We start from the raw sequence: 17,342 nt of genomic DNA on the forward strand, positions 1-17,342 counted from the left end.
TTCCAGATGGCTCTCCGGCTGTATCATGTACTGTCATCGGTTGGCAAACCGACCGCTGCCTGGCCGTCCGAGAGCCCATTCCACCAGAGCGATCGCAGCTACCACGGCGTTCCTATCTGGTGTGCCCTTGCTGGACATCTGCAGGGCTGCTACGTGGAGGTCGACGCACACCTTCACGAAATTCTACTGCGTCGATCGGGATTCCAGGGAGGAGTCCAGGGTCGGCCAAGCAGTGCTGCGCAACCTGTTCGCCTAAGGTGAGCCTGGTGAGGAGGTAAGAATTGCTTAATGTTGAGTTTGATGTAATGCTTAATGTTGAGCCTTTGCCACCTCCCGTGGTTGTGCATTTGTGTACTGCTATGTATTCTTTATTCATGAGCATGTGAATCCATGCCAGACCCCATGCTAGAGAAGGAACAAGTTACTTACCTGTAACTGTTGTTCTCCAGCATGGGTCTGGCATGGATTCACATCCGAACCCTCCCGCCTACCCCTCTGCGGCTCTTCACTTGGTCATACTGCCACTTCACGTGCTACCAAATCTGAAGATGGCTGCCCGAGGCGGGCTTAGGTAGAGGGCAGTCATTGGCTGTGGTCAGTATGACGCAGAGATCAGTGATTGGTTACTACTACGAAAGACAGATCAGAAACGAAACTGATACTGGTTTTTTGTTTACCGAGGATTGCCAGCCTGACGACAGGGAATATTCATGAGCATGTGAATCCATGCCAGACCCATGCTGGAGAACAACAGTTACAGGTAAATAACTTGTTCCTTACACAATCAAAAACACCCAAACCGATCACTCAACCCCAATCGAGTGTCTAAAAGTAGTCTTCAACTGGATGAATGCCAACAACCTGATGATTAACCCAGCAAAGACAGAAATCATGATAATATCCAAAGACCAAGAGAACGAAACCGCCATCCCATGGCCAACGGAAATGGGAACCGCACCACCACCATCTTAGGAAGTAAAAAATCTGGGAGTGCTGATGGACAACACCCTGATTTTAGAACCACAAAGTCAAGAAATGCTTTTGCCTCCACACTGCAAGAATCCCAACTTTCCTCTCCTTCATGCACAAAACACTCACTATTGTCGTCCTCATGTCAAGAATCGACTATGCAAACAGCCTCTACCTTGGAATACCAGAATACCTCCTGAAGAAACGGATCCAAAATACAGCAGGCAGACTACTCCTCAAACTATCCAGAAGAGACCACATCACTCCTGCCCTAAAAACACTACACTGGCTCCCAGTAAAACATTGCATCACCTTCAAAACAATGTGCATAACGCACAGGGCAATCAGTGGACAAGGAGCACAATTCCTACAAAAGAGAACCATCTACAAGCCAACGAGACTCCTCGGGTCAAGCAACGAAATCCGCCTGGAACTAAAACCATACCTTAAGAAAAAACTTGGAGGCTCCTCCTTCTACCACTTAGCCACAAAAACCTAGAACAACATCCCAAAAGAAATAAACGCCAAAGATCACCTAAAATTCAGGAAATTACTAAACCTGGCTCTTCAACACCAGACTCAAACTGAAAACCAAAACGGAAAGGAAAAAGGATGAGTAAACTTAAGAGGATACTGATAACACTCAGAACCGATTAAGAACCCCCCACAACACCTAGACAGGTGACACCAAGTCAAATAGAACACAAGCGACATCCATAAAGACAAATCAATACCCCCAGCCAACATCCTCACTCACCCCATAGTTGCTACCACATACCACACTGCCATAGAATTGTCTAAATGTTAGCAATCACCACACTCAAACTGAGTTGTGGACATTAGCAGGTATACTGGCCATATGAGTGGGAAAAGAACACGGGTAAGGTTAGGATGGAAGTGGAGGCCAGATGTGAAAGGGACTGTGAATACCAAACAAGCCCGGATCAGGACAGAGGCACAGAAATGCTCTCACACCCGATCTGGGCCGGAAACGCAAATCTACCGGCGCACTTCAAGACGGAAATGCCAACTAACCAATCCACTAACAATTTCCCTCTTTGCATACACTTCTCAAACTCCAAACACAACCACAAACGTACAGCATAACAAACCGCACAAACTTTGCTTCAACAAGACAAAAACACACTCGCACAACAGTACACAACGATTAACGGCCGCAAACACCCCAGGCCCAGCCAACGGACCCACCTGGCTGAGGCCGCCAACAGCGCATCAATGCTCCCTTGCACTTTTCCAGCCTCATCCCACTAACTCACCCTCGCTCCCTCTTTCAGAGCAGCCAGAATGCCAGGGGACCACTCTAGTGGTGATAGTGTGCAGTACAAATGTCCTTTAATATTAATATCTAAGTGTCCGAAAGTTTCAAATACAGGATTGTGCTCGACGAGGAGTTCCAACGAGCGATAAGGTGGTGGGGCATGTGTTCCAACATCACGGGGTGCAGACTTCCAGAGCCTCCCCTACCAGGAGACTGTCACGACGGAAGCTTCCCTGGAATGTGTGGGGAGCACACACCAGACGTCTATGCACCAGAGGCCTGTGGCTGCCGGAGGAGAAGACGCTACTATTGGGGAGAATTCTCAGAAATGTGCCAATTCCCTCTACCTTAGAGACCCCCTGCAACTTTTCTGGATTTTGAGGACTTTATTTTTTTAACCTGGATAGAGTGAGACCCTCTTTTCCTCCTCATGTATTTTAATGTGATTTTTTTTAACTGTTTATTTTGGTTATAGAGTCTGACAAACTCCATAGGCGGCATATTTAACATTGTGGCACACAGCACCTTTAATGCAGTGACACAGGTAAGTCTCTTAGATTTCCCCAAGGTTTAAATACCTTATCTGGGATAAACTGTTTCCCAAAGCACTAAAGTGATATTGACTTTACTTGACATTTGTAACTTTCTAGATCCAGCACACACTATCTTACAATAAGGTGCTGGAGGGGTTACCTAGTATCCCCTTTTGTCTAGCTTCTCATTTAACATTTTTATGTTACCCTTTCCTCACTGAATGGCTGGTGGCAGTGGTTTTGTTTTTACTACCATGGTGTGCAATTACCATGGGCTGCGTTCGCACCTGCAGTAAAGCACCCAAGAGTTCATTTTTTGTCAAAATGGCCCGGTCTGCTGTTTCTTTGTGTAAAGGTGGTACTTGAGATTTACTCTGCGCGCCAAACCAGGTTTTGTCCCTTTGTTCATTTTGTCTTTGGCGGGCTTCACGAGCGAAGCCCACCTCTGGCTCCAGGGTGTCTTGGGTAGGCAGGAAGTGGGGGGGGGGTGCCCGAAACTCCCTGTGCTTAGTCTCCTAGGAGACCCAAATTCACTCTGTGATTGTCCGGCTTACTGTCTGGCACGGACATCCACCCTGCTGGGTGACTGACAGCTAGGCTGGAATGAAAGGGAGTGAACTGTATAAAAAGCAAGTATATTGACTTCGAAGGCAGTAGACTACTGGACAAAGGAACCGAAGAAGAACTTGAAGAGGACGCCTGGTGAAGCCCTGCAGCTGTGCTGAAATGCCAAGTTTGCATCGACAGAGAAGCCCCGGCAAGGACGACTTCTCCCCTTGAGTTGGTGGGACCAATCGCCTCAATAGTAAGCCACCTGGACATCCTTCTCGGAGCTGGTTGAATTTCCAGAGTTGCTGCTGGAAACCGTAGTGCCAGTGAGAGGAACACCAGTTTGTGTGCATTGTTTTCAAGTAGGCCAAGAACTCCAGGAAGTTTCTACGGAATCCCAGGAAGCAGGACTGACAGAGCCTGAGCCCCCTCAACAGAGTGCGGGACCCCAGAAGCAAGGAAAGTCCATCTCGGCCTCCCATGAACCGCATGCAGTGTTGCTATTTGCGGTAGACTTGAGGAGCTGAAATACGAAACAGCCACTGAAAGTGAAGTTTGCAAGTTTTGACCGTCCCAGTGCAGTGCAGGAGTCCCCCGACGTCCTCCCTCTTGTTCCCACTACGGAGGCCCAGGAACAGTGAGCTCTGCAGAGCTGCACAGGAACAGGAGTCATCTGCTGCATATTTTCTTAATTTTAAAGGTACTGTACAAAGTCTAATAATTTAGCTCTTGCTGTAGAGTTGCTTACATCTTCTACTACACACAAGTCTAACAGCTTGTGGCCATACATTGATTGATATTTTTCTTCAACGACTTCTGAAACATTGTGCAAAGACTTTTCTACTTGCATTCAAAGAAGTGCTTCAGCCCATCTAGACTCTTGCCTATTGACTTTGGCTTAGCCTGTGTTAAATGAATGACTCTTATTGGGGGCATCTGAAAGTATTTGCCTGCTTAACAAATTTGTGTCATCTTGTTTGCTCTAATAATCTTTCACTTTGGACTTACTCTTCACTAATTCTGAATGCCAACAGTAATACATTAATGTCAGCAGCACCCTAGCAATTGAAGTCACCTGTGGGTGTACGTCTAACAGCTACACATCAACGTACTGGAACTACAGGCAGTGTTTTGGGCCCTCATGTCATTTCAAAGTGGTGAGGGTCTTCACGGACAATACCACCACAATGTTTTACATCCAGAAGCAGGGAGCCACCAGCTCCCGGGCGATCTACAGAGTTGCAGGACTTGTGGTACTAGGCTGTAGCCCAGGGGATGTTCCTCGTTCCATTCCAGGACAGTCTTCACTTTGGTTGCACCATCTAGTTCATCAAGAGACTGTTCTGTTCATTCCTGCCAGTGAAGACTCTGGATCTGGTGTGGGAACTCAACGTGGTATTGACTGTGCTCATGGGGCCTCAATTTGAGCCTATTTATCATGTGCCGCTCACGTTTCTGTCTTGGAAGACTGCTTACCTTGTGGCCATCGCCTCTTCTAGGCGAGTAGGTGAGATCCAGGCCCTGTCCTGCAAGCTGCCTCTTTTGACTTTCCCAGAGATGAGGGTGATGCTTTGGATGCACCCCTCTTTCATGCCCAAGGTCCTGTTTGAATTTCATCTCAACAAACCCTTGTTGTTTTTTCCGACGACCTTCGTCGCCTCTGGAGAGGACTTTGCACTGGCTGGATGGGGCTTCATCGCTAAGTTTTATGTGGTCTGCACAAAGAGTTTCCGGAAGACTTCTTAGATTTTTGTGAACTTTGGCCGTGTGAACCATGGGAAGGCCCTCTCTAAGGCTTCCATTTCCTGGTGGCTCTCCGGCTGCATCACTTGTCACCGGTTGGCAAACCGACAGCTGCCCGGCTGTCCAGGAGCCCATTCCACCAGAACGATCGCTGCTACGACAGCTTACTTGTCTAGTGTGCCCCTACTGGACATTTGCAGGGCTGCTACATGGAGGTCAACGCACACCTTCTCGAAATTCTACTGCGTCGACAGGGATTCTAGTTAGGAGTCCAGAGTCCACGAAGCAGTGCTGCGCTGACTGTCCGCTTGAAGATGAGCCTGGTGAGGAGGTAAGAGATTGCTTCTGTTTAACCCTACCTCCTCCTGTGGTTGTGCGATTATGTATTGCTGTGTATTCTTAATTAATTGGCATGTGAATCCATGCCAGACACCATGCTGGAGAAGGAACAAGTTACTGATCTGTAACTGTTGTGCTCCAGCATGGGTCTGGCATGGATTCACATGCAAACCCTCACGTCTGCTGTGCTACCAAATCTGAAGATGGCTGCAGAGGAGGGGTTTAGGGAGAGGAGAGTCATTGGTTTGGGGCGGGGGGGTAGTATGACCCAGAGATCAGTGATTGGTTTATTGGAGAAAGACAGTTTAGGTAACTGTTTATTTTACCGCGGTTCCCCCCCTGACAGGGAATATTAATGAGCCAGTGAATCCATGCCAGACCCATGCTTGAGAATAACAGTTACAGGTAAGTAACTTCTTCCTTTTATTATTTAATTGTTCACTTGTTGGGCTCTTATACAGGAAACAAATACTGTTTTAAAGCACCCACAGGGCGACAGGGAGGGGACATGGGATGATGTACTCTTATGTCCCGTCCCCTTTCCTCCATACTGCATGGGCGTCCCTTCAAAAGGACGGGAGACGGAACCTTTTTCACCAGAAAAAAAAACACCTTCCCCTTAAAATTTCGAGGTGTGCTGGGGTGCGTGCCTGGGAGCATGCGCTGCCCTGAGTCCGCCCTCTGGTGCCACACCTCAGTCCCCTGTTGCGCATTGATGGGAACGGGCCAAATTCACCAGCGCTCCTGGGTTTGGCTTTGGCCATGTAATTCCACGCACAGATACTTCGCTTCTTTTTAATCATTCAGGTACTCCGTCCTCAGGCGTAGCGCTCCTCCCTGGCACATGTCGACTTTAACAGGGTTCACGAGGTGTCCATTCTGCAATGGGCTCTTCCCGACTAAAGACCCCCACGCCCTCTGCCTACGGTGACTTGGCCCAGACCAGGGCTGGCAAGCTTTTACCATGTGTGATGTGCTTTCCTCAAGCTCTCTGAAGAACAGACTAGCCAGGTGAAGGAAGCTCTTCCAGAGATCGCCTCCAAAGGACCTAAAGGACTTTGTCTATCATCGATCCAAGCCCAAGATAGGGCTGCTCTTTTCCAGTGCACCTCGCGGGGGAGGGCCCGCCCAGGTCCTGGAACCAGCACAAGTACCGAGGCTGCATCAGCTACCGGCCGAGGGGTCAGTAGATCCTCCCGGTGACTGTGCTGAGGGACCAGATGGTTCTTTTACTGGGTCTTCACCTGTAGGGCTACGCCCTAGTACCGGCACCATGTCCGAGGGGCGCTTATACGAAGTTCTACTGGCAATTTCGCCAAGGGCAAAATGTCTATCAGGCCTCGGCCCGAGCAACTGGGTGGGCCCCATGATCCACACTCGATTGTCCAGGACGAGGCGTACGTAGAGGGTTCCATGGCTTCCAAGAGCAGAGGTCCAGGCAGCCTGACAGTTTGCCGACTCAGCATCGGCTCAAGCAACGAAAGAGGGGGGAGAAGAGTAAGGGTTTTTTCCAGTCCTCCTCTGCAACAGCCTGAGGGAAAGAAGGCATGACGCGCCCCTCTGGGTCCACGTTTCCCCAGCGGGGGGGGGGGGGCAGGCTTGCTCTCATGCACATTTCTAGCGCCAGAATTTTGTGGACCCCTGGATCCTCTGTTGTCTCCACTATCCCAGCCTCTCCTCCCTCCTCCCCTTCTACAGGTTGGGACAGCAACTCTTTTGGCGAGATCCGGTCGCACGTACAAAGCCAAGCAGTGGAGGAAGTCCCAGCTTCCCAGCGAGGCTTGGGCTTTTACTCCAGGATTTTCGCCATTCGAAGAACCAGATCGGCCTGAGAGGAGTTCTGGACTTTTACACCCTCAACCTCTCCCTACCTGTACACAAATTAAAGATGGTGCAATCTTCTCCCTCAACCCAGTCTCTATCGGAGCCTTCTTTTTATTCGCTCCCTCCCTGATAAACATTTCCCCTCCATATCGCCTTCCCCGCCTCCCACACCACTCTTGGATACCTCCCCCCCGTGTTATTGAGTTCAAAGTATTCCTTTATCCCCCTCTCCATTTCCTTGAGTAAGACGTGATCCTTCAACAGTTAGTGCCATTTTACACCTTTGTGCGGCCGAGTTAGTAAATGTATATCCGCAGTGATGTTGTGATCCTACTATGAAATTGGTGCAAGCTTGGAAGCTGTTGCAACTCCCCCATCTGAACTGTACAGGTAGTCTAATCTGGTGAAAGTGAAATTGAGTGCGGAATAAAAGGTGTATCCCATCTAGTTTGTGTGAAATGCTCGCCAAATGTCCTGGAGCCCATACTTCCCCATCATCTCCACCACCTCTGCACAGCCGCCACCAGCAGGCTCACGTGCTTCTGGATTTCCAGCCTTTCTGTCTAACGTGGGATCTGCCCATAAATTAAGATCTCCCCCTAGAATGATGTGTCACGTAGCTTCTAACATTATCTTTGGGACCATGCGCTGTAAAAATCTAGATTGGCCCACGTTTGGAGCGTAAAGCGTCACCAACGTGAGCGTTATGCTGCATACCTTTCCCATAACCACGAGAGCCCTCCCCTCTGTGTCCACCAACGCCCTGATCTTCTCCAGGTTTAGCCCTTCACCAATATCCCCAACCCGTCTTCTGCAAAGGGCCAGAGCCCCAATATTCCGTTTCCCAACCTGGGGAGTAAACCCTGCATTCCTCTCCCTGTATGTATTTAGTCTCCTGAAGGAAGAGCACATCTAGTCTTGCCCTCTTAAATTCCCTGCAGACCAATGATCGTTTTGTGGGAAAATTCAAACCCTTTACATTGAGCGTAGCCACCCGGAGAGGAACTACCCTCGGGTATTCCAATGTTCCCGCTGTGTCTTACTTTCCACATATACCACTCGTAATATGAGCCTGTGCTGCTGTTGCTTATAACATTCTTCGCTACCCACAAAACAACTTTACTTCGCATGGTCCCAACTCAGAACATTAAACTAACCCTTGAGCCCCATCTCACCTCCCTCCTCCACACCCCCTCACAAAATCTCAGACATCAAGTTCAAACAGTAATAATCAGAGTGAACGGAGTCCAACAGTAAATGCCTCCCCATGGGCGCCGTGGATCACAGCACGGGCAAACTATTTCTACTATCATAGCGTCCTCTGAATAGTGTCCCACAGTGTTGTGGGGACCTGCCGCTAGGTCTCTCGTTGTTTGAATGCAAACGCCTTAGCAGGTCTGGTGTGCCTTCCCCGGGTTCACATGTCTACGGCTCGAGAGCCGCTTGGCACCCCGCAAACACAAATCTGTCTGGGTCCTTGCATTCAGGGCACTCAAGCTTCCAGTTCAAATGTTTGGAATCGCCTCGTTTTTCAGTCACCATCATCCTTCATGTGTTAGCTATTCGTCTTAAGGCAGTCCAGCATCCCGCCAGCCTGGGCGCTAGGTTTGGTAAGGCTGGAATGTAGTGCTAGGGTGTTCAGTGCGCCATATCTGGGGATGCATTCATCCTCCTAAACTTCCTGTATCCTGGTATTCGCCTCCACTTTGGGCCTTTGATTCGCCATTCTGTCATCCTTGCTTCTTCCTTCCCGTTTTGCTTCATCTCCCTGGTCCCCCAACAAGTAGGTCGTACAGCTCTGGATATCCCTCTCCGATTTCAGCCTGATCGTACTCCCCTCCCATTCGAATGTGAGCGGGAAAGGGTAGCCCCAACGATATCGGAAGCCTTTTTCTTTTAACCATTTAGTGAGTGGGATGCACTTCCTTCTCATGGCCAGTGTAAGACGACAGCTCTTGATCGAAACCTTCGCTGTATCCAGGGGAATATGTGCGCTGCGCTTGGCCTTCTCGAGAACCCTGGCTTTGTCAGCTTAATTGTGGATCTGCGGCAGAACTGTCTTTGGACCACCTGCAGCACCTCCAGCTCTATGTATGCGGTCAATTTGTGGCTCATCAATAGTCAATCTAACTCTGTTTCACCTTCTCTTTCTGGAATGCTTAAAACGCGTATGCTATGTCGTTCCCGGTTCTCTAAATCACCCATTTTCAGGCGGAACTCTTCTTCCCTGTCTTCAATGTCCACGATCCTCCTATCCATTTGAGCTTCTAGCGTGCCAAGAGAGATTTGGTTATGCTCGACCGCCTCTAGTCTGTCTTCCATTTTATATTTTCTGTGCGTTATTTTAACTTTTCTACCTATTTCGGCTCTCATGCTCTTCATTTCGTTCAACCGGTCTGCTACACCGCCTTTGGTTGCGGCTGCCTCTGCCCCCGAGGTCGTCATTGTGGAGTCTGAAGGAGGGGCAGTGTTGGCACCGTGTGCGGAGAATCTATATGGTGCGAGTTTCTCCCTAATGTCCATATGTTCGTGACACAGCGTACTCAGAAGGATGTGTTCATTACGATATATCATTCCTTGTGACTGCGTGTAACCCAGAGGAATTCATCTCCTCAAATGGAGAAGAGGGCACACGCCCCAAGAGTGGGGGGCCCAACCCTCTTGTTAGTGAGTTGGGGTCCGAGTCGGCAGAATGAACCGCTCTTTCCAGATGTGCTACTCCTGGAGAGACGGTCAGTGTTTCACAGATTCGGGTTGCCCCTCACAGTGGTTCTCCTTCAGTTGGGTTTAGGGTGCAGAGTTAGGTGCTTTGTGGGAAGTGTTCCACATTAAGAAGAGTCTTGGCTGGCGGGAGAGCTTGGCTATGAGGAGGGCACACACCCTGCTAAACAGGAGGCCAACCCTCTAATATCGTCTCGTGGTGAGGTCCAGATTGAGTTCCCACGGATCAGATTGAGTTACCACTGGTGATGTGGTCTGACCACTGTTCCTGAGGTTCAGGCCTGCCTCCCTTTGCAACATCATAGCACGCTTAGCTCTTCTGTGGCTGTGGGGACCTGTTCGCACTTCTCAGAGGATGCTCTTCACTTGGACCTGCTTATTGTGGCCCTCTGCTATAGAACAAGGTTTGGTGAAGTTTCGAGGCGCGAGGTTGCCACCCGTCGGTGTCACCCGAGTTGCTGCTGTGTGCACTGGGGTTCATAAATGTCGGATTCATCTTATCACCTTTCCCCTGCACGTGGTGTAGTGAGCACTTCAGAGCAACTGGGCCGGGACTGCAGGGTCAGCAGTGAGTTCGTGTGTTTTCAAAATGATTCCAGGAATGTGACCTGTATCAAAGCACATTCACCGAGGAGCATGCGATGAGGGTTGTCGAGGCCCGACAGAAAAGAGAGGTCAGGCTCTTAGAGGAGGGCCAGATTGTCCGCAAACTCCAGTTTCGCAAACGAATACTATGAAAAGCGGGATAAAGTAGATGCACTACTCGCCGCTAGACTACAGGGTCAACGGGCAGAAAAGTCTGTCGTCTTAGATGGGGAGGTGGTCTCCTAACAAACCCAAAAGAGTTCCCAGAGGTGTTCACAAAGTTCTATGAGAGACTATATAAATCTGAAGTGGTGCACGAGCAAACCGAAATAGGACAATACTTGCAGGGGGTGGACATGCCACGCCTCTCCCGCGATTATATGGAAATGCTAGACACGCAAATCACGAATGATGAGATTGAGAAGGCGATAAAGAGGCTCCCAATAGGGAAGGCAAAGGGTAATTATGGATACACAGCTGGCTTCTATAAGGCGTTTATATTGTCTCTTCTCCCCTTTATGGTGCACTTATTTCATGACATTCTACAGACGGTGGTAGCACCCGACTCCTTCTCGGAGGCACTCATCACTGTGATCCCCAAGGAGGGCAGAGACCCCAAGCAATGCCGGTCTTGTTACTTAATATTGACGCAGAAATCTTTGTGTACTGGCGGCCAGACTTGAGGTCCTCATGCCCCGATAATACACTCCGACCAGGTCGGATTCATCTTAGGAAGACAGCGGGAAGACGCTACATTTGATCCATGAATCAAAAGAAATGACGGGTGACCCCGCTCTTTTATTGGAGGATGCAGAAAAAGCGCTTCAGTGGAGTGGGCCTTCTTGGAGGTGGTGCTTGAAAAGGTTGGGTTGGGTCCTACATTTAGAAAGGGGGTCAAAGCGGTCTATATGTCTCCCAAGGCTTCAGTAGTTGCTAACTCCGGATATTCCAAGTGGTTTAACCTGGAGAGAGGTACGAGACAAGGTTGCCATCTCTCGGCAATATTGTTTGCACTCTCCCTAGAACCCCTTGCTCAGGTGCTTAGAACAGACCATCGAGTCGAGGCCCTTCTGGTGAACGGGAAGGAATACAAGGTAGCCCTTTATGCTGACGATATTCTTACATATAAAGAACCCCCTAACATCGATACCAAGAGCCATCCAACTAATAGAAAGTTATGGGGAACTCTCAGGTTTTAAAAATAGATCTTAATCCATACAGTTCCCATTACAAGAACCTACCCCGGAAACAGCCAACAGACTCGCTACTCCATCTCGTGGCTGGTGGAACCACCCTCCGTTATCTAGGGATAAACCTAACAAGGGACTTGACTCTATATGATGCCATTTTTCCCCACTTCTTAGCCAATTTCCATGCTGACTTAAAGACGTGGCAGAAGCTCACGATTTCGTGGATCGGGAGGCTCAACACAGTTAAAATGGTCTGCCTCCTGAGATTCCTCTATCCGTTTCAAATGCTCCCATTCTTCAGAGAAGTTAAAAGGGACACTGAGTTTCCTGTGGCAGGGGGAAAAAGCAAGGATAACTTATGAGATCATTATCTTGCCCAAGGAAAAGGGAGGAGTAGGTCATCCCATTCTTAAAAAAATACTACCAAGCCGTCCATTTGAGGATCATGGCCCCCCACCTAAGAGGGCAGTCAGAGCTACAGTGGGTACACCTAGATAACTATAACCTAGCACAGTCTACCGTCGCAGAGAAGCTTTGGGACCCGAGAGATAAATTGCTCAGAAGACTACGAAATCTCCCAATATTGGGCACGGTATGGGAGATCTGTAGGGAGGGGGTAACCACCTGACCTTCCCCTTTGAGCCACATGAGTTCACGAGGAGATTCTTAATCTCAAGTGGTTCCAGACATGGTTTGAGGCCGGCCTCGAGAAGGTGGGACAGATCTGGAGAGGGGGGGGATGGGAGAGAATTTCCTTACGATCACTGAAATCAAAGAATCACTGGGAATACACCAGTTACCAGTCTCTTCCTACTTGCAGCTAAGGGTGACACGACGATAGAAACCAAAGGCTTGATCTCTGCTATGTACAGATGACTGATGGAAGCAGGGAAGGGGTCAACTGCCCAACTTAGGCAAACGTGGGAACGGGACTTGAATGTGGAAATCGATCTGAATTATGGTATGGATTTGTAAAGGTCCCTTGCAGGTATCAATAGCAGCCCAATACAAATTACACGCCAATAAGCTTCTCCACAGGTGGCAATACGACCCCCGATTGTCAAATGTTTCAATCAGTGAGTCCCTTGTGCTGGCCCCAGTGTGGGGAGAAAGCCAATTAATGGCACATGTGGTGGAGGTGCCCCCAGATGAAGGTGTGCTGCGTCGAGATCCTGGGTTTGATCAAGCAGATAGATGGGATCTCCCGTGAGGCTGCATCCCTCTTAATCTTATCTGGTTTGGAAGATTGTGATGGTGAAATGAGAAGATTGACGGGGATAGCAGCCCGCTTCTCGTTGCGGCAGGGGTCTGCCAGATGATCAGGTGGAAAGCGGAATCGGCTTCAAGTAAGAGAGTGGGTCACTGTCACTACAAGTATCTGTGCAATGGAAAGAGTTACTGCATCCCTCCATGGGGAAAGCTGTGCAATATGAGTCGTCGTGGGGCGACTTTGTAAATGTATATTGCCAACCCTCTGCAAGGATCACCAGGGGAGGGCATGATAGTCGACCATGCTATGAACATATGACCACGAGTGCACTGAAGGGGCATTACCGTGACGAGCAATCATCTGAAGACCGCTAGAAAACGCTGCCATTCACATTTCAGTTGAACAATTGAAAACTACTGACTCAGAATGTGCTAAGCACGAGCGACGCACGTTGTTCTAGAGGACATGAACAAAAAGCTGAGGTGGGAATAAAAAATTGGTTTCAGTTTTATGTTGTACTATTTGGGAAGGCGGGGAGTGAAATTTGTTTCTAGCTCTGACATGTTCCAATTGATACATGTATGTTTAGTTCTGTTTTTCAAAACCTAATAAAAGTAAATAAAAAATTCAAGATGGTTACGCCAGCTTTGATGCAGAGACATTGCGCAAGGTGGACTGGATGTGCTACCTGGATCTGAAGGAAGCGTACATACATGTCCCAATCTGGCAGCCTCATCGTTCTTGTCTATGATGCAGGATCATGGACTACCATTTCCAACACAAGGTGCTTCCTTTCGACCTCAACTCGGCCCGCAGGGTCTTAAGCAGGCTGAACACTGTGGCTGCCCTCCCCAGGTCGCAGGGCCACCACATCTACCCGTACCTCTAAGACTGGCTTGTCAGGGTGACATCCCCGGAAGCAGTGCACCATACTTCCCACGCTCATGAACACTGCACGAGCTGGGTTTTTCACTCAACCTCAAGAAGTCTCAGCTGCAGCCCATGCAGAGACTGACCACCTTGGGTCTCATTTGGGACACGTGCTCTGAGAGAGCTTGAGGACAACATCATAGCCCTCAAGAGGGCCACCGCACACTTCCTCAGCAGAGAAGTGACCTTGAACTGTTGGTACCAACAGCTACTGGGTCGCATGGCAGCAGTCCTCTTGGCGGGCCCCCACGTGTGACTCAGGGCGAGGAGGATACAGCTGCACTTGGCAGCCTCTTGGAACCAGGAGGGAGGCGCTCAGTCAGAGATGAAGGTTCCTTCATCAGTACACACGGACCTCACATGTTGGTCCAGGGACGGCAACCTGCGGCAAGGCAAGCCTTTCCGGCAACCTACCCTGCAGGTCACATCACCACGGACTCCTCTCTCGAGGGTTGGGAGGCCACCCTGGACAACCACGGCACCTGGACCCGGCAGGAGTACCATCAATTGCCTGGAACTGAAGGCGATCTGGCTGGCTCTCCAAGCCTTCCTTCCGGTTATTGAGGGCAAGGTCGTCCTCATTCAGACAGACAACTCGACCAGCATGTTCTATTTCAACAAGCAGGGCGTTGGCAGACCCCTCCACCCCCTTGCTGTGCAGGCTCAGTCAGCATGTGGGAATGGGCGCTGGAGAACATCTACCTCACAGCTGTTCGCCTGCCCGGGGAATCCAACCTGGAGGCAGACGTGCTCAGCAGACTGGGTGCGGACAACTACAAATGGCAGTTTAACGACTTAGTAATGCAGAAAATCTTCCACAAATGGGGACACCCCCAGGTGGACTGCTTTACCTGCTGGGACAACCGGAAGGACCAACTGTTTGCTTCCTGGCAAAGCAAGGGTCGGGGCTCCCTGGTCGACGTATTCCAGATTCAGTGGGACAGAATGACCGCCTACACCTTCCTGCCCACACTACTGATACATAGGGTGATATGCAAGATCAAGGAATCTTGACACCTCAACGTCCTTCAAATAGCACTGTGGTGGCTGGCCAGGCCATGGTTCTCAGAGAGGCCACCCATTTGCCTCCCGACGGGCCCAGCACATCTTCTGGCGCAGCACTGGGGCAGGGTCATCCACCCCACAGAAACTAGCCCGCACAGCGTGGTTCCTGAACAGGTCACGCTAGGTCACCTCTGCCTTTCCCAGGCTAACCTAGAGATCATACAGAGCACCAGGAGCAAGTATAAGAGCAAGTGGAGCAGGTTCTGCCACTGGGCGGACTCTAGGGGTATCAACCCCCATGCATGTACCTTGAACGACGTGCTCTCCTCGGTGCACCTCGCCCATTAAGGCGTACAGGTAGACACTTGCTGCACTTGGGCAGCCATTGGGGTGTATAGAAACGCGGAAGAGATTTTTTTCCTCTTCTAACCAGATTGTCAGGAAACGTTTGACGGGACTCGCCAGGCTCTACCCGCCCATCAAGAGGCCACACCCCATGTGGAACCTAAACATAGTTCTGGGTGCCCTAGCACACAAACCATTTGAATCAATGGCGTCTGCAGACGACAGGCTGGTCACCATTAAGACAGCCTTGCTAGTCGGCCTCACCTCGGCTTGCAGAATCAGCGAAATCCAGGTCCTGGGCTCCTCAGAGCCATATGCTACGTTTCACAGGGATAAAGTAGTCCTGCGGACACACCCAGCATTCTTGCCCAAGGTGCCTAACGCATTCCATCTGAATGTGGAAATAGTGCTACCTATGTTTTTTGCTGAGCCCAAAGACAAGGCAGAGTTCTGCACTGCCTTGATGTCAGGCATGCCCTGAAATTCTACTTGGACAGGACCAAGGGTTCCGCAAGTCGGACGCACTTTGTCAACTTCGCCGTATCAAGACCGGGTATCCGGCCTCTAAGGCCTTCATAGTGAGTTTGATGGTTTCGGCTATCGGAGACGCTCAACGAGAGACAGCACATGCCACTGCCGGCCAACATGCACTCCCATGCGGTCAGAGACAAGGCACCAGCCATTGCTTTCCAGCGGCATGTCCCCTGGCAAGTCATAAGCAGGGCGGCCACATGGGCCACCCCCTTGGTTTTCTGCAAGCACTACTGTTTGGATGCTAGTTCTAAATCGGATGCGGCTTTCGGACAGGTGGTTCTTAGAAACCTTTTTTCTTAAGGAGGTTCTCATCTCTACCTTGGGCCTACACTCGATTGTACTCCCCCATGTAGTATGGAGGAAAGGAGACGGGACGTAAAAGTAATTATACGTTTCTCACCGTAGTGAGTAACGTACTTAGTCCTCAGTCCCCTTTCCTCCATACGTCCCACCAACCTCCCCCCCTAATAAAACTGTTGTCATTAGGCAATGTTAATCTATTGTCGACGCGTCTATGGGGACTGAGGTATGGCGCCGGAGTGCAGAGTTAGGGCAGCGCATGCTCCCAAGTACGCAGCCCTGCACACCTCTAAATTTAAAAGGGAAGACGTTTTTTGGACGGAAAAGGTTTAGTCTCCTGTCCCTTGGTAGGGGGGATGCCCGTGCAGTATGGAGGAAAGGGGACGAAGTTGGTCCCTACGGTGAGTAACCAATAATTAATTACAATAATGTTAAATAATTAGATACAGCAAAAAGACAATGGAGAGGGGAAGACAAACCTACTTTTACCCTGTGAGTGTTCAGAATGTGCAAGTGCAGTTAAAACGTTAAGATTTTTCCCTCGCTTCTAACTGCGTCTGTCCCTCACTTTCTCTGCCTCTACTGTAGCACTTCATGCGTCTTGGTCACATCCCTAACCAGCTGGCCGTACTGCCTACCACCTACACCTTATTGTCTAATGTTGGTTGTACTTAGTCTATGTATGTTCACCCATGTATTCTCCCCTGGTGACTGTTCCATTTACTCCTGTCCACAACCTGGTTAGAATGTCACTCACACTCTTGTAAGATGCTCACTGCTTCCGATCAAATCTGTTTTCTTAACTATTGTATTTTCTTTTGTAAGCAAGAGGGCGTTGTTCCCATATGCATACAAATGAATGTCAGGTTAATTTTATGCTACAAAAACAGTGAACATGCCAAAGCAGGATAGAACAAGAGATGAGACAAAAAATAATTGGGGTGGGGGAATTTAAAGATAATCCAGTTAACTAGCAATTATGGGTTAGCAAATGAAGGTCGTAAGACAAAAACATGAATATCCGTACAATCAGACTGAAAATGAGATTTGAGGAGCTATATATAGAAAGCACAGAAAACCAACGGAGCACATAGCAAGGAACAATAAAAAAAATCCATACTTTGCTACATGGGCCACTCAATCGTACTGATGTTAGCTCGCACACAATGGCGCCCAATTTGTGTTCTACCACTTTGCTTCTCCAGCAGATTGCAGTGTCTCTGCCTCTCTAGAATTCAATCAGCAGCTTGCTAATTAAAAAAAGGAAATATGACCTCAGTGATTTT

At 49.4% G+C, this 17,342-nt stretch overlaps 1 protein-coding gene across 4 annotated transcripts in view; it reads left to right on the forward strand.

Annotated features, from left to right (window-relative positions):
* Positions 1–17,342, forward strand: part of RBM39 (RNA binding motif protein 39) — a 446,237-nt gene that overhangs the window by 180,252 nt on the left and 248,643 nt on the right. The gene's annotated exons all lie outside the window — the stretch shown is intronic.

This window comes from Ambystoma mexicanum, chromosome 3p (genome assembly GCF_040938575.1).
Source record: "Ambystoma mexicanum isolate Mex_15411 chromosome 3p, UKY_AmexF1_1, whole genome shotgun sequence".
Classification (NCBI taxonomy): domain Eukaryota; kingdom Metazoa; phylum Chordata; class Amphibia; order Caudata; family Ambystomatidae; genus Ambystoma; species Ambystoma mexicanum.